The following is a 21,254-nucleotide window of genomic DNA, read 5'->3' as shown; positions in this document are numbered from 1 at the left end:
CAGATTCAGGGCTTCAACCACTGGGGTGTGTGCCAGGCTTTAGCCCCATGAGGTGAGGGGGCTCTGGATTCTTGGCTTTAGCCCTGTGGGGTGGGGGGCTCTGGGCTTTAGCCCCATAGAGTGCTGGAACTAGGGGCTTCTGCCTGCGGGGCAGGGTTGCTTGGGGATCTGGGCTTTAACCCCATGAGTCACGGGGGCTCAGGAATTCTGCCTTGGGGAGCACCAAGGCTTCTGCCCCACAGGTGAGGAGACTCAGGATTTCTGCCCCAGGAGCTTGGGGCTTTGCACTCCAGGCACCAGCCCCATGGGGCAGAGGAGCTCCAGGCTTTAGCCACAGGGGGCAAGTGGGCGCGGGCTCAGAGCTCTGGGCATTTGTCCTATAGGTAGCCCCGTGGTGCCGGGGTGGGGGGGCTCAGGGCTTCTGCCTCTGTGGGGCAGGGGTCTTGGGCAGTGGTGAGCTGGAGCAGGTTCCCACAGGTTCCCAAGAAAATTAGACCTCCATGGAGAACCGGTTGTTAAAGGGCCAGGGGGTGGGCAAAGAACTCCAGTCCGGGGGCCGGACCATCCTGTTGCTCCCAGGATTCCCAGCTGGGGAGGCTGAGGCTCCCCCGGCCCTTCCCCTGTTTCCCCCCAGCTGCAGCATGGCCAGCTCAGCTGAGCTCAGGAGTCATCCTGCTGCCACTTTTTGAGCGGCCCGGCAAGGTGTGTCTGTGTGTGTGGGGGGGGTCCTGCTGCAAGCTCCAGGGCTGGCTGGAAGGGAGGGGGCAAGTGGGGCAATTGGCCCAGGCCCTGCAGGGGCCCCTGGCCCCATGGGTATGTCTCCCCCGGCCCTGGCCCCTCCTCCGTTCCCACCCTTAAATCAGAACTTTTTATAGGGAACTGGTTGTTAAGATTTTGGCAGCTCATCACTGGTCTTGGGGCTCCAGTCTTTAGCCCAGCAGGGCGGAGGGCTCCAAGCTTTAGCTGTGGGGTATCAGCACTCGGGGGCCCCTGCTCTGCAGCGCTGTGTTACACTATACTTGTGTATGCACTCACACAAAAGCCAAAAAGATGCTATTTCAACTCAACACACTAGTACAGTCTCTGGCGTTGTCTTGCAGCTTTGTTTACACCGAAAGAGTGACAGACTCATGGCTCAGATGTAGGCTAGTCATAAAGAAAATGTACATAAAATTCCAAAATATGTGAAGAAATTCTTCCTCTGTTAGACTATGATTCCCTCCTTGTGCGAATTAGAAGCCAGTGTCACGGCTCCTCCCCCCTCCTCCGTCACTGGACCCAGAATAATCACCAACCATTATTTTAAGATCTACACGTTAAACTCAACAAGTTCCTTGTCACAGCCCGTCCACATCAGAGTGAGTGAACACGAGAACTCTCCCTAGTGGAGAGCCGACGCCAGTGGCTGCTGCCTCTGCCTGCCTGCGAGACACACACACAGAGCTCTTCCTAGCACCACATCACACGCCACGCTCTCCCCCACCGCTCATGCATTTCCAAAAGTAGCAGGGAATTCAGCTTCATCAAATCATCTGCCTGCAAAGCCAGGAGCATTACAGAGATTGCTTCATCCTGACCAGAGCCGGAACCCAGCCTGGAAACGGTGTCTGCTGAAACGACTCGCCACTCCTCCCCCTCCTCTTCCCCCTGTTGGATTCGAGATCTCAGTGAAGACAATTGCAGTAAATGAGGACATTTCAGGAGTGCGTGGCTGCTGCCGCCGCTGCCTAGAGGCGAACGCTCTCTTGGTCACAGCTGAATAAATGTCAGTGTGATAGCTAAAGGGGTAGTGGTGATCAAGTCTCCGGAAAGCAAAAGAACATTTCCAGCCGGTCTATCTTGCAGCAGATGCTCTACACCCGTGGATCGTTTCCCTGCAAGCTTGCAGAAGTGAACGAAGAGAAATGCATCACAAAGGAATTGCACAGACTTTTAGTTATTTTTAAGGCAGCGTAAGGTAAGCTTTCCACTGCAATTAGACATGTTACCCTGAACTGTACTGCTACCCACAGATCTGGAGGGATCAGACAGTCTGCTTTGCCACCTCCCTGAGAGGGGATTCATGCAAATAGTGAGTTTCCAGGTTTTCATAATTAAACTTCTTAGTGAAAAGTGTAAAGCCGCTAAGCCTAAATGTTTGGGGAGGGGCTGTTATGCAATAGTATTTGGCTGCCTGGGAATAGGTATTGCGTCCTGTAACTTTCATGACAGATAAGGGGAGAAAAGGGTTGAGGAAATATCACTGTGCGTCCAAACCATTTCTTTGTTCTAGAAAAATACCACAGCTTCAGCTAATAAAACACCTTGCCAGGGGATTAGTAGTTAAAGAATTTTCAGAAGATGCACAAGGTGCTTCAGCCTTAGAGGATTGATTACAACTACCACGGCTTATTAACTTTTCTATTATAAAGCCCAAATAGAGCCCCAACAAAGAGATTATAATTATACCTACCTATAAAACATGGTAATGAGATTATTACCAAGCACATTTCCTTCCCAGTAACTTGCTGTAAAGTACTGGGGCAGGGGAACACACACCTTGCTCTGGCTTTGACGCTCCTAGCATTTTCTGAACTATTAGTATAGTTGGCAAACAGTGGCTCTCACCATTTAATGTTCCCAACCCCCTACCGCTTAACACATTTCAATTCGAGACGGCATGAAAATGTAGCAGACCAACAGGACAAAGGATAGTACAACATCAAGCACCAAAGTCAGAGACTGCCTCGGACCTAGCATCTTGCTGCTTCATGCAGAGGGGGTTCCGTCTTGCGTCTGTATCATTCGAATAAAAATCCTCTCCTGTGACCTCAGCGTCTCTATTTAATATAATACTACAGAGAGCTCCAATAATAAAGGGGGAACTCGGATTGTGGTTAGCCTGGATTTGCACGGGGTGGCGAACCATGACAAAATAGGGCATCTTTGCATTCTGCAAAGCAAGAAACAAATTCTCAGCTTGTGTCAATGTCTCCCAAGAGGTCTGTCCCAGTAGAACTGCGGCTCCTCTCTCTGCCAGGGGAGCCGGAATAGGCAGTGAAGCAGTTTAATTCGACCTTCTATGTCTAAACAGCTTAAATTCTGTGTAAGCATAACCGAGAGAAATTTAACTCATTAGGCTCTGGGATCTGGAAGTTTGAAAAAGATCCATTTTTTAAATCCCCACGATTATATTATTTTACACCTGATCACTGGAAGTCAGCAACAAAACAGACAACAGTAAAGGATCACATCAGTATTGGAGATTTATTTCCTTCCTTTCAGTGTTTCATTGTGGTTACCTTTCATATTTACTATCAGTGTCAGGGATGCTGTACCTATGAAGGTTAAAACCTAGATGCTGGGTGAAAAACTAACCAGTAAATTACATGCCGTAACCATTCCAATTTGTATCCTACACATTAAAATTAATGTAACATTAATTTCAAACCACAAAAATATGTCTGTAAAAATTCTCAGCATGGAGAATCATAAGCCTTATTTTACTCTTGGTGTTATACTGATTGTATTCCACCAATATGCTAATGTTTCACTTTCTTCACTACAACAGTATTATTCTCTGGCCAGATTGGCAATTAGAGTTTGAAAAGTTGTTTATTTTAGTATATCTTTTAAAAATATATGCAAGCAGCTCAAATAATGGAAACTGTCATCTGAATTTTAACTAGATATTACTAATTTAGCATCTAGAGGTTTACTCTCTATATGGATGACATTGTTAGTCATGCTGGTTCTATTAAAAGCAGATTATGAATATTTCTAATGCAGCTACTCACACTGAACAGTTTCTTAAATATAATTATGAGATACAGTTTTAATGCGCTTCTGCATTTAAAGGATATTAAATCATCTAATGAAGACTCAGGACTGCTGAAAGCTTACAGTACAGAAAATATTTTTATTTTAGTAATGACATCATTATGTCCTTGATGGGGAGAAAAAACTTATCACTGCCTTTTAAATTTTAACATGATTAACAACATAATTCTAACTTTTAATAAAACAGGACCCACTTTGCATCTGCGCCCCCCACCCCAACATATAGAAGAGTAGCCAGGTGACAACAAGCTGCCTGATAAAGAAAGTATTAGTTACTAATCTATGGGAACAACATTTAAACTGTTCAGCAATTGACATTCAATGCACAGGTCTGCTCATTAAGCAAGTACTTCACAGGATCATCTTTGTGGTTTGCAATTTAACTATTTCACTGACAGTGGCACCTTTCAGAACAGAATAATATATCATCTAACAAATTTGGAGAAAATAAGGAGATTAATTCTCACTGAAATTATTGTGTACAATGAAAACATGGCCAACAGAACCACAAGCCTCTGCACAAGTGACAAATCACAAAGCATGTGTACTCCTCTTAATACGCACCACAGTGGACAGAATTCTATTGGTCACCAAAACACACTGTCACGTCACTTGGAAATCCAAACTCAGCAACAGACTTTATGCATTTAATGTTGAGACACCAATCATTTTTTTGTATCAAAGGTATTATTCTTAGAATAAGATAAAAGCAAAGTTACACAATAGTAACATAAAGCTCTGATAGTGCCACTGTAGTGACCACTGAGATAATGAAAGTCAATGAAATCGATTAGCTTGCCAAAAATCTATGCTAAAACATAAGCAGAGCCCTGCAAAGCAACTGAGCTGTGAAATCTCAAGGCAATTCCTTGATAGGGACCAGTTAGCTTGGGTAATCATATACATTTTACAGACCTGAGGCAAATCACAGTAAATCTAAAAAAATGTAGAACGGAAAGACTCCCCAGACAAAATTTGCTTAATTATTTGTTAAGACTGTGTTATTTATTTCATGCCTTCTGATAACCACAATTTAGTTAACCAGCTGAAATCCCATTGAGACACTAAACAAAAACATGGATGCAGCAAACCTGTTTTATAGCACATAAGTCCTTTACATTTTATTGCATCCAATTTAGTACTGTTATTTCTTTTAGAGATTGAGATCACAGGCATATTTTAGAGTGAAATCCTGAAGTGGTGAATTCAGTGGGAGTTGAAGATACTAATCTCTCAGGAACTGGTCCTTCACGTTTTTTTTTGTAATTGGATAAAATACAGGACAACATGGCAACATACAAAGGTAGAACTAATCTGATATTCAAATACAAATATTTTTGTGAAGTCTTGAGATTCATTATTAATTACAGAATATAACCAGATGCATTTTTATTATAGTGGAACATCTCTACGTTGAAGTCAATTTACTGCAAATTTTACTACACTCAGAAAGAGAATAGAATCTCTACTGATCCCTTAATGCTTTCAAAAACAGTATTACTACTTTATGCATATGCATAGCACAAAGTCAGGGGGATCACTGGCTTAAAATCAGCTACTATTCAGTTATGCATATGAGCACAAATCTCAGACGAAGATAACTAGTTGTAAAAAACATTACAAAGACCTAAAAGCTCATTTTGCTGTCCTTCCTTGTGCATACTTTTCTCCTTGAGCTGCAGAGAGATATTGGGCCTGATTTTGCTGTCATACCAATTTTAAAACTAGGCCCACAGACTTCAATGCAATTAGTCCTTACTTACACCCAGTGTAAGTTAAAGGGAAGTCAGGATCATTTAATCAGTCAGAGATGGACAGAACCAAAACCCCAGGTCTGAATATTCCCACGTTTGGGGAAATTTAGATCCCAGATTTGTGGCTTGGGTCCCTTTCTAGTTATAATATAGACTTTCTTGATTGTTAAGAGTCCACAGAGGAAGTGGGAGAGAAGTGTGCATTCTCACTGGCAAATGCTAAACTATTAAATACAACACCAATTCCTAACTTTAAGCAATAGTATATGCCAATTCCAATGGCATCCTACATCAGCTGGTTTCGAAACCCACCCCAGATGAGACCAGAAACTGTATGAAATGTTTCATCAATGCTGTGAATATATGTGCACGTACACTGTACTATTTAAGGGCCTGATCCTGCAAATCCTTATTAACATGAGTAGTCCTGCTGAAGTTACCGAAACTCAGTAAAGGATGACAGAACCAGACCCTAATGTGCTCTCTGGAATAATATGGTCATTAATTTTGAATGTATTTACTTGCTTGGCTAAATGCAGATATATTTTTATAGGGAAGTTTCTATGGAAAAAATGTTAGACTCTTTAATCATTTACTCCTAAGTTTAAATGCATTAGACTAAGGATGTATTTGGTAAAATAAATAGCCTATGAGATGGGTAAGAAATAAACCTCAACCAAAAATATGCACCCATCCTTTTGTACTTCACGTCCAGAAGAGCTGCCATTCCAGTGAGACATCATAAAACATTCTACGTAAGGGCTGTGATACACCCAGACAAATAATTCCTTAGATTTTCTGCACAAACATTACCAAACGAGTTTACCATTTCTTACTTCTCTCCCTAAAATGAGCCTTCATTAAGCAATCTAAAAATCTGCACTTACACAACAGACCCAACAAAATCTCTAGGCAATTTTCCCACCTGATAAGAAAAAGTCCCACACAACCTATGTAGTGTCAAGATAAAACCCCTTCCTGGAGTTTGACATTATATACAAATTAACGTAAATACCAGCCCAAACCTTCTCCACAAGCTTGGCTCTCCCTAAGGTTTCTGCTTTAGATCAGCCTGACCCTTAAGTCTTTTCTGTGTCAGCCCCATGATTCCTCTTCTCAGGGGGGCACTTGCTCTAAGGTTTACTTCCTCCCTTTTTAATGGCCTTCCATCTGGATGGCCTTTTCTTTAGGTTTGATCTTGCTGGTAGGTGTTATGGGGTGGGGACAATATCATTCCATCAATCCCTTCTGCCACAGTCCACCCTATCACAAGATGGCTTTTCTGGCTCTAATTGTCTGTGTTTTTTAACTTTTTCTTTATCTGGTTTATCTTTCATTTTATCCATTATTATTATTTATTAGTTGTACTGTTGTAGCACCTAGAGGACCCCACTCCTACCTCGATTTTTACATCAGTGTCCACATCTGTAAAATGGGGATGGTGATACGTACCTCCCTTTGTAAAGCTTTTCAAGATCTACTGATGAAAAGAGCTAGGTGGTGGTGTTGTTTGGAAGGAAAAGAGGAAGCGGGAGGAGGAAGCTGATTTTGACTTTTTTCCTTCTTAAGGATCAGTGTAAATATCAGTCGTCAAGCTACAAAACCAGATGCTAAAAACTGATTTTAAAAAGATAGCCTAAGTGAAATCCACTTTCATGATCTGAAAGATAAGCGGGGGGAAATGTCAAAAAATAAAGTATGTGAACTATCCAAATTTCATGGTTATTCTTTCACCTCTCCATCCTCCCACATTTAAGACAATTAAGTGTACCAATCTGTAGAACTCTTACAGAAAGACATGCATCAGTGAACAAGCAGTTGACATCATGCATAGGCTACTGCTTGTATTATATGTTCTCCTCCTCTCCCTTTCATTTTCTTGTAACTTTTAGGAAGCCAACAGAGCTTATAAATCACTAATGAAAAAAAGTATGACCAAAGATTTGAAACAGACATTGCTAAGATATATGACAGTTAAAGACTTAAGCAAGCACATGGAAAATAAAATGCTACTTTTCCAATGTGTGTATATAAAAATTAATGTTCAAAGATGTAACACCACATTATTTTGGTGTCTCAAAACTTCAAAGTGTGTCTCAAGCATCTTTCAGTTTGATGTCAAATTGATCATTAAGAACAAACTTTTTCATTTCTGAAAAAAAAAAAATTACAGAGGTAATGACATCTGCACAGGTTTCACTCAACAAGCAGGCACTTCTGATGTTAAAATTCTTAGACAGCAAGCTTCAAAATCAAAACAACTAATCAGTAGTTCAATCATGTGAGACATCTGCCTTGAAACAAATCCTAATTGTATATTTTAAAGAAGTAAAACCTTTTGCTATTTAAAAAAAATAGTTATACTGTTTCTAACTAAATATAAACAGGCTCATAATGAAAACTCTAGAATTTCAGATCCAACTCTTGTGATTGACATCTAACTAAAATAGGTTGCACCAAAACGCCGGATTCTCAACTAACCCCAACTTTGGATCAATATCAATCTGGATCTAAACATTGCCATTCAGCACTCTCTCTCAAAAATCCCCATCATCACCTAGACCAGATAAGTATTTAAACAGAAAAGCATACCATAGAAATAATTCTGCGAACAGTATGACTTAATGCATCTTTTATCTGTAACTTCTCCAAGATAGAGAACTGCAGAAGCAAACCAGACGCTCCACATTAGAACGATCAGATATAAATATGGCTAAATATAGATCTCTCTCTATTTACCCATTAAACAGAAATGCGCTTATTTTACTTAATTCCATGAAAAGCACACAAGGTAGCTCTTAATACCACTAGGCCCCATCCGCACTGAGAACCATGTTAACATAACAGTGGGAGCAGAACTCCCATTGAATCGCTTTCTAACATGGTTTGGTTAGGCAGCATGGGAAGGGCCAAATAACGTTAAGAAAACAACTATTTGGGATTAGGTTCTTAGCTAATCTTGAACATTTAAAAAAAAAACCCAGCTTTTATCATGGTTTGGCTCATTCTATAATGGCTGGATTATTCATATTTATCTTAGTCACCCCCAGGAGCCTCAATCAGGATTGAAGCACCGTTATGTTAGCCATAATACAAACAAACTGGCCCAGATTTTAGAGGTATTTAGACATTGCTCCGCTCTTTTGAAAATGGGACTTAGCCATTTAAGTCACTTAGGCCTTGCAACACTAAGTGAAGCAGTGCCTAAATATCTTTAAAAATTTGGGCATGAGCTCTACCCAAATAACTAAAGAATCTAACGAGACAAATTACATGAAAGGTGTGGGTTGTATGGGGGACAGATATGAGAAAGAAGGCAGTCAAATAAATACAATATCTACATTGGTTATTTTCTTCCTGACATCGCACCACACATGAGTGAAGAGATTATGTGCAGAAGAGGGTAGTGATCTTATGAATCAGTTCAAGAAATTTTCTGTGCATAAAGGCCAGCATCAAAGAAAGTACAAAGATGTTTCTGTGAGAAGCTGACAAATGGATAGACAAGACTGGAACCATTGAGATCAAAATGCATAAGACAGTAGATCAGCAGGAACTGTGTGTGAATTCAATATGATTAACACACACTGCTCCATTCTGAGTGTAGACTAGGGCTAAATTACCTGCATTTTAAGTGAAACCTGTAAACTTTACATAGCTTTTTATAACTACACAACTAGTGACAAAAAGGTGTTCAAGACTTCAGTCACATTCCTAGATTCATATCTACCAGTGCTGTTTAAACACAAAAAGCCATATTAAAAATGACAAAAACTGTCTAATGTCTGACCTTGATACCTAGGGCTTTATTCAGGTCATTCCTATTAATGCATATGGGAGTTCTCAGCTAAAATCCTACACAGTTACGTAAGCAGAGCACAATTCAAGCCAACAAAAGGAGGAAATTCAGAGTTCTAAGACCTTTAATTAATTTTAATACATTTTTGTTATCCAAATCACATATACCCCATCTTAACACAGCCACTAGCTCATTCATTTCAACATCCTATTTGACGTTGTCTTTCATGTTCATAAAACCTGCAAGCAATTCCTGCTCTATGTCTACTCACTTCTGCACTTTATCTGCCAGTTTAGCTCTAGCCTCTGCTTTTACTCTCCACACAATCCTTCCCAATGTTGGTTCGAGAACCTTCTCCCCTGCAAATCATGTCAGCTGGAAAAAATCTTCCTGTGTGTCCCATTAACTGCCCATCTTAATTCAAATTTGATATGACAATATCAGATTCCTCTTGTCTATACCTGTGAATCATGCTCTCCCTTTGCTATTATTTACCTAAAAAGCATCTCCAGAAACAGCTTTTATCAAAGATCCTTCACAACAAAGATGTCCCGTAACGTTCTACTGTATTGTAATACACTTTGGTACAACAGCTAAAAAGTACCGATTTTTCTGTACCTATTTTGTTCTTTTCCATTTAGCTAACATTGATTTTTGTACTGTCTCTCCAGTGTGTTGCAGAAGCCAGTTTTGCTTACTTCTCTTTTTCTTGCAGTAGCATCACTAAGCAAGAATATGCACAGGACTTACAATGCTTTTTGTTAGTTAACAGCTACTGCAGAGCCAGCACAGGAAGCAGTTGAGGACAAAAACTGCTTATATACAAGTTTTTTTTTAAGTGAATATTGCTTTGCTTTTATTTTCTGGTGACTGGTAAAGTTTGGAATGCAGACAGAGATATCTACAATCCTGAAGTCATTCATCAAATAATAGTCTATTAAAGATGTGTTAGATTTGGGGCCTAAATTACCTGCCTGCGTTCTTTAGCACTATATCTATGCATGCTTATCTCATCACCTTACGTCTATTATTACAAATGGCTTTTGACCAGCAGCATATCGTACAATACATAGTGATAATCATTATCCAAACAGAATGAGGTGATGATATTTGGATGCCTTAACTCTGACACTGACCTCAGGAAGTCACCAATGCCTTTGTAACCTCCTAGCTGCAGTGGGCTCTAATGAAGGCTACCCTTGAAGAACAGTTCGAAGCTTCAGTAAAATGAGATGATCTGCTTGTTCAGTGGAAAAGTTTGGCCTTAGTGCATTACACGTGTGCTCAGTGTATTGCAGGGGCTTCCCATCAACTCCAAGGTGAAATGCAAGGTTTTGGGTTTTGTCTATGTGGGGGTTTGGATCTGGTTATCTTACTGACTGTCTTCCTACAACAGCTAAGATCAAACATCAGATGAGCCGTTCTTGCTGACAGACTCAAGACGTACACCCTCAAAACAAGGTCCCCATCTAGCTCTTTCTAGGGGTTTGTCAGATCTCAAGTCCACTGGCCTTCAGCACCTGGTTCGGACTCATCTTTACCAATAAGCTTTTGCTGTGTCTAAACAAAAGCATTGTCTTGTGGTAGTAGTTTGATGTTTTCATGATGTGTACCTATATTGAGGGTTATTATTGCTGCCTACTGTGAACAATTTAAAATTCATATTAAATAACAATACAACTTACAGGAGAGAAACTGATATAACATTTGAATTTTTTAACAAGTAGTCAAATCTGAGGTTCTTTTGACCTATCAAACGTAAATGGAGCCATTTGAGTTTCCAACGGCAACAACATGTTAATCAGAATTGTTATAATACGAGTATTAGATATAATTTTACAGACTGAATAACTACACAGATTACATTGCAGAAAATTCTGGTAAAATTTTACTGATAATTTCCATGTTATCAATAAGGTGCGTGCAGTGCACAGTAGAAAAATAAGCAAAACTTTTATTATTTTTCCACCAGTATCCTAAATCCCAGCAATGTTTGAGAGAATAACAACTCCATGAATAATATGAATTGACATGGAACTTCCTTTGACATTGTATTTGTTCCAATGTCAAGTAAATAGTTATTAATTTGGACCTCCGGGGTCTATTCACCTCTTGATGCAAATGCCTAACTCCTAGTATTAACACTGGTTACACTACCAGTAAGGGAAAATAAACCCATAGTATACAGAATTTGATCAAGATAAATAGGATTATATTTAATCATGTGCATATAATGCAGTATATAGGATGTAATAAAGAAGAAATATAAATTAAAGACTGTGGCAGTGTGCATAATATCTCTTTTTCAGTCTTACAGAAGAGAAGTTTAATAAAGTGTTTATCTAGCGGAATATTCTAAGGAATAGTTGCAAACTTTTATTTTTCAATATACTGCTGTTTTTGCTCCAGCACTGCTCTATCAAAGTATGCAAATGTCATTTTTTTTTGTGTGCATTCACCCCCAGAGCTAATCTTAACTATCTAAAAAGGCATAGTTTAATAAAAACAAGAGAAACTCTTACAGTAACATGTTCTTTTTTGTATGTGATGCAATTATTGTAAATGCTTTGCTACTCTACCAATAAGAAGAGAAGGCAATCAGAAGCTACAGCCTCTTATGTTATTCAGGAGGAAACCTTCACATTTTTAAGGCAATGAAGAAGCAGTCACATGAGTTTTCATAGGTTATCATAGTAACTATGGTGCTGAAACTCTGAACACATCAAATTTAGGGATTTTACTAGTAACTGTCTCAACAGTGCTCAATCTACAGTAGTTTAGAACACATTCAAAACAATATACGCCACAGCTATCGTCTACAGTAGGACAATAGCAATTTAAAAACAAAGTATCACCCTAGGCTCACAGTGGCACTGCTCTGATTTCTTGCAGTAATAACATGTATCAAGAGAGTAGAAGTACATGGCTAGAGCAATTTGCACTTACACCGGTGAAAAGAAGGATCCAAAAAGAATAATAATAAGGAATAACTTTGATAAACGATGAATAAGGAACCCCAACATATAGAGCAAAGTAGGAGTCTAAAATCAAATGCATGAGGTGTCCAAAACAGATTTCTTAAAAAGTTTAATTTGGCAGTTACTGTCATTGTTAGCTCCATTATTCTAGGTGAGAACTATAATAAAAAGTTAAGTGGTCCACACAACTGACACTTGTGTTGTCAGAGTTGTGATGTACACAACTCTGTATAACATCAACTGTGCTTTTTTGCTTTTTAACCACAAAAACTAAACATCTAAAAGCATTTGATTATGAGTAGAAATCAAACTATAGTAGTGTGCCTGCATTTTAAGACTCAATGAAAAAATGCATGTTACACAGGAAAAGGTTCTGCAAATAATTGGCAAAGATCATTAGTGTCAGCAAGGAAAATTTTCCAGAAGAGTTTTTTTTGCATACCAATAATCCTCAGTCCCATATTCAGGAGATGAGTCTCCTGATTTTTTAAAATTTTCTCATAGTAATAAAGACAGTTTACTAACAATTAAGTACCTGAAAAAATTCTAAATATGTTTACTGGAAGACCATAATGCATGAAATTGGGAGAAAAAATTATAGTATTTTGTAAGCAGAAATTCAAGGCACTTTAATAAGTGCAGTAGCCATGTGATATTTAGAATGAAGAGAGATTTTGGCTGCCATGTTGGATTCGTTCATAGAAAGTAAATCCATGTGGTTGCTTTAGAAGTTTTGTTTCAACTGCAAAAGCCTATTGTGCACTACATATTCTTACAAGAAAAACCATGGAGGAGGAGATAGGACACATAGATATTCATACATTTTGAAGTAAAACATGCTTTTCTCATTAAACCATGTGATATTATTTAGATGTATCAAACGCCACACAGGAGATTTCTTGGTAGAGGTGTGCCTTTGGTATATTAGTCTAAAGGCATCACATACCACTGATTCCATCTTCGCTTTCTTGTGATGAAAACAAGTCTTGTGCACATTGGTGAATTTCATCCTAGGCTATCAAATATAATCAGAATCCTTTGGTATGTGCATATAACCTTAAGAGTTGTTATTCATGTAGTCTTTCAATTCTGTGTGAAACTATTGAATTTTACATCTTAAGCTGTTATGGAAATACAAGATGAAGTTAAAATCTTTTATTAAACATACTTTTTGTAACAAAGTTTTACTTTACATATATGTTTCTACAGAGCAAAGACTATAAATCAATTTTAAATTAGAGTTTGGTGTCACTTTCAGACTACGAGATTGTTTTTTCTCTTCACTAACAAATCAATAGTTTATAAAACTGCAGTAATGTAATTTATGTTGTAACATAGGTGGGTGACTTCACTGAGCTTTGGATCAAGGCCCTGAACCTGAAAAGACTTATACACATGTTTAACTTTACATATTGACTTTAATGGGACTCATCAGGATGCATATATTTTTGCAGGACTGGGGCTCGAATCATATCAGATAGGACCCTTTGCTGCATTTGTAAATGCTAGTACTGGAAACTGGATGGTGAGAAATCTGGATTGTTAGCAAGGGATGACGAATAGTAGGGGGGAGAGAAGTACACAGTTTAATAAAATATGCCACAGAACACCTGAAACAATGTAAAAGTTAACAGCTACAGTGACTTTCCATAAAGAGTCTCAGTACTTTTGACATCACATTTTGATACAGTTTGATGGACTACTTCCATATTCAGACAGAAAGTGAAGTTCTTTTAGTCATAATCAACCTTAAACAAACAACAAAAACAAAGAAATCAAGGATTAGGGTTTAGCATCTAGAAAAATAAGCTCTGTGATCTCTTTAATATTTAACTTGGCAAATCATGTCAATCAGTTAATCTCTTTAAATGTAGCTACAGCACAAGAAGCTATAATGCAGTGTCTAATATGCACGTCTGCAAACTCTGAACTTCTGCAGTATTTATGCATATTGCTGAACTCCATCTCAGTAGTTTTTTAAGTTTCTGGAAGAGGGATCAGTTCATTCCATGTGGTACAGTCACTCATTTTATATAACTGAATGTTTATGTTACCTTTTGTCTTGTATCTCAAAAAACTCTACAGAGCTAAGTAATGTCAGCAGAATTACAGAGAAACAACATAGGCAAGGGAGTTAAGTTATATTTAGGCCCACCAAATTCTCAGACCATTTTGGTCAATTTCATGGTCACAGGATTTTAAAAATCGTAAATTTCATGATTTCAGCTATTTAAATCTGAAATGTCACCGTGTTGTCATTGTAGGGGTCCTGACCCAAAAAGGAGTCGTCAGGGGGATCGCAAGGTTATTGTAGTGGAGTTGCGGTATTGCTGTCCTTACTTCTGTAATGCTGCTGTCGGCAGCGCTGCCTTCAGAGCTGGGCGGCTCTAGAGCAGTGGCTGCTGGCCGGGAACCCAATTCTGAAAGTAGAGCCACCAGCAGCAGCGCAGAAGGATGGCATAGTATGGTATTGCCACCCTTACTTCTGCACTGCTGCTGGCGGGGCGCCACCTTCAGAGCTGGAGGCCCAGCCAACAGCCGCCGTTCTGCGGCCGCCCAGCTCTGAAGGCAGCACAGAAGTAAGGGTGGCAATACTGCAACCCTTCTAAAATAAATTTGCAACCCCTTCTCTCTCTCCACCCCACCCCCCACCCCGCAGTCCCCTTTGGGTCAGGACACCCAGTTTGAGAAACAGTGGCCTCCCCCATGAAATCTGTATAGTATAAAAGCCCACAGAAGACCAGATTTCACGGTCTGACACGCATTTTTCATGGCCGTGAATTTGATAGGGCCCTAGTTATATTACAGTTTCCCATATTCAATTGGCCTGTCCAGGGGCACAGATTTAGGAGCCCAATCTGGCAAGGGACCTGCTCCTGCTCCCACTGAAATCAATGTGAGTTTTGGCATTGACTTCTGTGGGAGCAGAGCAGGCCTGTGGGCCTCCCTCTCATAATAAGGAAAGTCTTATGCAAAACAGCACATGTACATTTCAAGTACAGATGAATGGTTTACCCCCAACTTTCCGTTAGGTTTTAGTCTGGATAGAAGTGCCTGGCTAAGTAGAGCACGTTTCTATTCCCTTGGTGAAAACACTACACATACAAAAAAAAAGTACAGTTAAAATCCTTAATAATTTTACTGTGCATCAACTGTTTTGTTGAGCATTCTGTCAGCAGATATGCATGTGCAATTCTCACTGAACACAACAGAAGTTAAATAAGGCAAAGAATTTGCAGTTACCCTTTTTGGTTGCAATCACCCCTAATCACAGATATCTAGAAAATTATTAGTTTAAGCTACTACTGGAAATAAAAGTCTCTCTAGCTGAATTACTCAGGCTAATGCAATTGGGAAAGGGAGATAGCCATTTTTTGAAGTATCAATTTACTGGCTATTAAAGCCACACTTAAAATTAACTGCATCACAGAATATACTACATCATTTATCTTATCTCCATTTTGTAGAATATTATCAGATTCCTTGGTACATCTGTATTAAGGACAATATTAATTCTGTCGATTACCTCTTTCCAAAATAACCTAATGTTCTGGCATTCCGAAAGTATATGGGACAAAGCAGTGGCTCAATTAATCTGGAAATTGAGTCAGGATTTTCAATCCAGAGGTGTCCTAACAAAACCTCACGCCAGTTCTTTTAAATCTATCACTTGCTAGCAGATTCTAATGCTAAATAGCAAAGTCACTAAAAAACTCAACATTCATATACTTAAGTTACTAGTAACTATTCTAGTAACTTTTCATTATGAGACTTTCACAGCTGAACACTGAGTTTTGTTTTTTGTTTTGTTTTTTTAAATTGTTTTTATCCTGGATGCCTGTGCCCTAAAACATGACCTTCTTTAAGGCATAATCATTCAGTGTTTGACAACTTAGTAAATGCAGCATATTCCATAGCTGATTAAATTTCATAGTTTAGTTTTTATCCAGTGGTGCAGCAGGTTACAGAAGTAAAAGCCCACAAAGGATTTATTTCATAAGTGTCTTCACTTAAATTTCCTGTAAGGGTCACTGGTTTAACAGATTGACAAGGAAAACTGGTTTCCCATAGTTTTGGGCATCTCAGTAACTGGCTACCTGACAGGTTTCAGAAAGTATTCATAAATGGGGAATCATCATCAAGCAAGTGTGTTTCTAGTGGAGTCCCTCAGGGATAAGTTCTTGGCCTATACTATTTAACATTTTTAATCCATGACTGAAAGAAAACAAAATCATTACTGATAAAGTTTGCAATGACACAATGCCTGGAGGAATGGTAAATAATAAGAGGACAGGTCACTGATACAGAGCAATGTGGATCACTTGGTGAGACAGATGCAAACAAACAATATACATTTCAATACAGCCAGATAAAAAGTCATATCTATGAATAAAGCATCACTAGGAAGCAGCGACTCTGAGAATCATGTGGGTGTCAGGGTAGATAACCAGTGGAACATGAGCGTCCAGCGAGACATTTGGGACCAGAAGGGCTAATGTAATATTTGGATGTATAAACAGGAATCTCAAGGAGGACTAGGGAGGATATTCTCTTTCTGTTTGGCTCTGGTGTGACCAATACAGAAACACTGTGTCCAATTTTGGGTTTCCCAATTCAAAAAGGATGTTGATAAATTGGTAGAAGTCAGAGAAGAGCCACTAGAATGATTAAAAGGATTGGAAAACATGCCTTATAGCAATAGACTCAAGGATCTCAATCTAGTTGTCTTAACTAAGAGAAAGTTAAGGCGTGACTTGGTAAGTGTATAAGTATCTAGGTACAAAAATTTGATAATAGGCTCTTCAATCTAGAAAGCAAAGGCGATGACAAGATCCAATGGCTGGAAGTTGAAGCTAGACAATTCAAACTGGAAATATGGCGTACATTTTAAAAAGTGAAGGTAATAAACTATTCCATTATGCTGGATTTTCCATCACTGGCCATTTTAAAATCAAGATTGGTTGTTTTTCTGAAAAGATATGCTCTAGTTCAAATAGGAATTAACTCAGGGAAGTTCTATGGCCTGTGTTATACAGGTGGTCAGAGTGGATGATTACAATTGTCCCCCTTAGTTTTATAATCTACAAATAAGCAATAGGAGGATAAAAATGTAATTGATTATACTAGCCTACATTTTTGACCTACTTCAATGAAGTCTATTTCAGGTTTGTCTGTTCTCTCCAAGTTGGCTGGTCTCCATATTGTATTTTACCAAGCTTTACATAACTTAACTACCAGCATTCTGAAAATCCATCTTTAGCTCAATTTTTTATTTTTGGTAGCTATGAAACAGATGGCATTCAGCATACAGAATCCATGTAACAGAAATAGGCACCAATCCAATGAAACAGTTATAGATGAATATGAATTAAAATAAAACTGAAAATAGCAAGTACAGGATACTAATATTTTGTCCCATAACAAAGATGGCTGACATTTTTGGATATTCTTTACTGCTAAAAGACTAACAGTCATGTGTGGCTCATTAATAAACTATTTGACCTGAGTCCCTACATGGTCCTCAGTAGAACGCACAAGGTGAAACAAATTGGAGTTTTTCCCATTGATTTCAGTGAGGTGAGATTTCACTCGAATCCCCGAGTTAGACTCAGACTTTAAGGCCAGCCAGAAGGGACCATCATGATCATGGCATGTTGCAGGCCACAGAACCTCACCCACCCACTCCTGTAATAGATCTCTAACCTCTGGCTGAATTGCTGAAGTCCTCACATCATGATTTAAAAACTTCAACTTACAGAGAATTCACCATTTACACTGATTTAAATCTGCAGATGGCCCATGCCTTGTGCTACAGAGGAAGGCAAAAGCCCCCAAGGTCTCTGTCAATCTGACACCCGGAAAAATTCCTTCCCGACCCCAAATATGGTGATCAGTTAGATCCTGAGCATGGGTGCAAGACCCAGCACCCAGACACCTGGGAAAATATTCTCTGTTATAACTCAGAGCCCTAACACTCCTAACTTACCCCTTTCCTAGCATTTGGCTTTATTGCTCACTCACTGCATGAAAAAAGAGAAAGAATCCTGTAGCACCTTATAGACTAACAGACGAATTGGAGCATAAGCTTTTGTGGGTGAATACCCACTTCATCAGACACATGGGCTGATGGATTTCCACTCCATACAGCTAAATGCAGTGCCTTGCATGGTGTCAAGTATCAGAGGGGTAGCCGTGTTAGTCTGGATCTGTAAAAAGTGACAAAGAGTGGCACCTTATAGACTAACAGAAGTATTGGAGCATAAGCATGAGTCTGACGAAGTGGGTATTCACTCACGAAAGCTCATGCTCCAATACATCTGTTAGTCTATAAGGTGCCACAGGACTCTTTGTCGCGTTTCACAGATCCAGACTAACACGGCTCCCCCTCTGATACTTGACACTGCATGAAACTCACCTATGTTTCTTCTCTAGGCTTGGCCGCCCCTAGTGTTTTCTTCCAGGACTTCCTCTACCCTAGTTCCGTTACCACTGCATAGAGGGCTACCGGTATCTTTTTATATTCAGGGTTGAGTTAAGAAGCTGGACCTTCCACAATGAATCAGCAAGAAATTCAGCAGCTTTATGCAGCATAATAGCATCTTTTAAAGTGATGTGTCAACAGATGAGCCTCTTACTATTTTAATTGTATTACAAGGCCTCATTATTTTAATATTGAGGCTGAAAAACTCAAACGTGGGCAGTAAAATCTTTTGTGATCATTTGAATTCTTTGATTCTGCTTCTCTCTCTCCCCCATACTCAGTTTGAACATTTTCCTTGCAGGCTCATGCAGAAAACATTTCCCTTTCTACAGTAACTCTACTTCACCCACAGCCACCTGGAGGTAATGGTAATAAATATAGATTAGACTAGACATAATATGCTTTGGCTTCTACAAAGTCTTACTTCAGGTGTTTGCTAATGATTGATTAGATCTACAGAATTTAGGGACACAATTCATTACAATTAATGGCAGCTGTGCATGAGATTTTCAGAAGCAGCTATGTGGTTAAGAAGCACAAGTTACTGAATTTCAATGGGATTTGTGCTCCTAAACCACTTTGCTGTTTTTGAAAATTCCATCCTATATCTAAATATCCTCAGTGGCTCTGAAAACATCAACCTTGGAACGATATTAAAATCCAACGAATGTTCCAGTATTGCACCTAGCTCATTGAACTGTTAAGTTTTGCTGCTTCTAAGTGTTAGGCTTTATCCCCACAGGGAGAAAAAGAGAGAGAGAGAGAGGATAGGATTTAGGGCACATCTAAACAACAAATGAAGGTGTGATTGTAGCCCAGGGAGGCACACCTGCACTAGTTTTAATGTAGCTAACATGGGTAAGAACAGTAGTAAAGACATGGAGGCACAAATTGCAGTTCAGGCTAGCTCAGGGGTCGGCAACGTTTCAGAAGTGGTGTGCCGAGTCTGCATTTGTTCACTCTAATTTAAGGTTTTGCGTGCCAGTCATACATTTCAACGTTTTTAGAAGATCTCTTTCTGTAAGTGTATAATATATAACTAAACTATCGTTGTATGTAAAGTAAATAAGGTTTTTAAAATGTTTAAGAAGCTTCATTTAAAATTAAATTAAAATGCAGAGCTCCCCGGACTGGTGGCCAGGACCCAGGCAGTGAGAGTGCCACTGAAAATCGGCACGCGTGCCATAGGTTGCCTACCCCTGGGTTAGCTGCTCCAGTACAAGCCCACTGGGGTCTCCTGGTCTGGACTCTGGTGCTAGTGCACTCTGAAGTCCATGCCACCATGTCTTCACCGCTATTATTACAGGGGTTAGCTAGATTAAAGCTACTGCAGGCATGCCCACCAGAGCTGCAATCATACCTTCATTTGCTGTGGAGACATCATACCTTAGAGAGGAGAAAGAAGAATCAGTATTCTGCCCTGTTCATAGGCAGCTGACAAACATATCTTCAGAGTGGTAAGGGGTAAAGAGTAGTGATCCAAAAACTAACAGCAGCAAAAAAAAAAAAAAAGCAAAAAGCAAACAAACAAGGGTTTAAAAAGGAATATGCCCTGAAAACAGACATTTCTGTATGTTCAATACGTTACCTGAATTCCAGCTGTTAACAGCTGAGAAAATACTAAATATTACAGATGACAAAAAGACAATTTCAAGTTAAGCCTGAAATTGTCAGTTAAGGCTCATATTTCCTTCTGTTGGTTAGGCAATGCAAGAGTATTAAATCAATATTAAGTGGTCTATTGCGTAATACCTCTTTGCAAGTGTGATGGACCCATGTCTCCGAAGGAACTCATGAAGACATCATCCATTATGATAAGTGGAAATGTGTGTTGTGGGCATTAGGGTACAGTTAAGAGGTATGACATAACTCGGCATTCCTTGGTAGCAAGGGTTTGCATTGAAGGATATCATACTTGAACATTGTTTTTTTCTTTCTGAAATCTAAGTATAAGATACCATCCTTTAATTACTATACTAAGCTAATATAAAGTTTTAGCTGGATTCTTTTCTTTACATTTTATCCTAATTATATGTATTTATATTTGAAAGGCTTTCATAATACTGAATTAGTACCATTGTAATCACGCAATGACAACATTTCTAGTGGTTTGAGAAGGTGGGTGGGAATAAGGACTCCTGGGTGCTATTCCAGCCTGCCATAAGGACTCTTGGAGTCACTTCTCAACTTTATCATTGGCTTGCTTTGTGACCTTGGGGAAGTCACTACCTCTGTTTCCCCATCTATACAATGGAAATAATAATATTTATCTTCCTAGGAGTGTAAGGAGGCTTTATTGATGTTTGTAAAGCATGTTGAGATTTACAGATAAAAGACACTATAAGTAGAAATCTTTCCATGGCAACAGACTGATATGCAGGATTATGACTTCACTGCAGGATCAAGCAAAAAAGATTGTGAGG

General features: G+C 39.2%; 2 protein-coding genes across 15 annotated transcripts in view; one reads left to right on the top strand and one right to left on the bottom strand.

The window, feature by feature from the left end:
* Positions 1 to 21,254, bottom strand: part of DOCK1 (dedicator of cytokinesis 1) — a 521,945-nt gene that overhangs the window by 271,992 nt on the left and 228,699 nt on the right. The gene's annotated exons all lie outside the window — the stretch shown is intronic.
* INSYN2A (inhibitory synaptic factor 2A) overlaps positions 1,363 to 21,254 on the top strand; it is a 74,342-nt gene continuing 54,450 nt past the window's right edge. For 10 of the 11 annotated variants that reach the window (XM_039480748.1, XM_039480745.1, XM_039480755.1 and 7 more), the window contains exon 1: positions 1,363 to 1,957. The gene's annotated coding sequence lies outside the window, so the exon portion shown is untranslated. Of the gene's footprint in view, positions 2,072 to 21,254 lie in introns of all 11 variants that reach the window. The other variant, XM_039480747.1, reaches the window with a different exon arrangement.

The sequence above is a fragment of the Mauremys reevesii genome, linkage group 7 (assembly GCF_016161935.1).
Source record: "Mauremys reevesii isolate NIE-2019 linkage group 7, ASM1616193v1, whole genome shotgun sequence".
Taxonomy (NCBI): domain Eukaryota; kingdom Metazoa; phylum Chordata; order Testudines; family Geoemydidae; genus Mauremys; species Mauremys reevesii.
The sequence above is the reverse complement of the archived record's forward strand: the minus strand, read 5'-3'. Positions and strand labels throughout refer to the sequence as shown.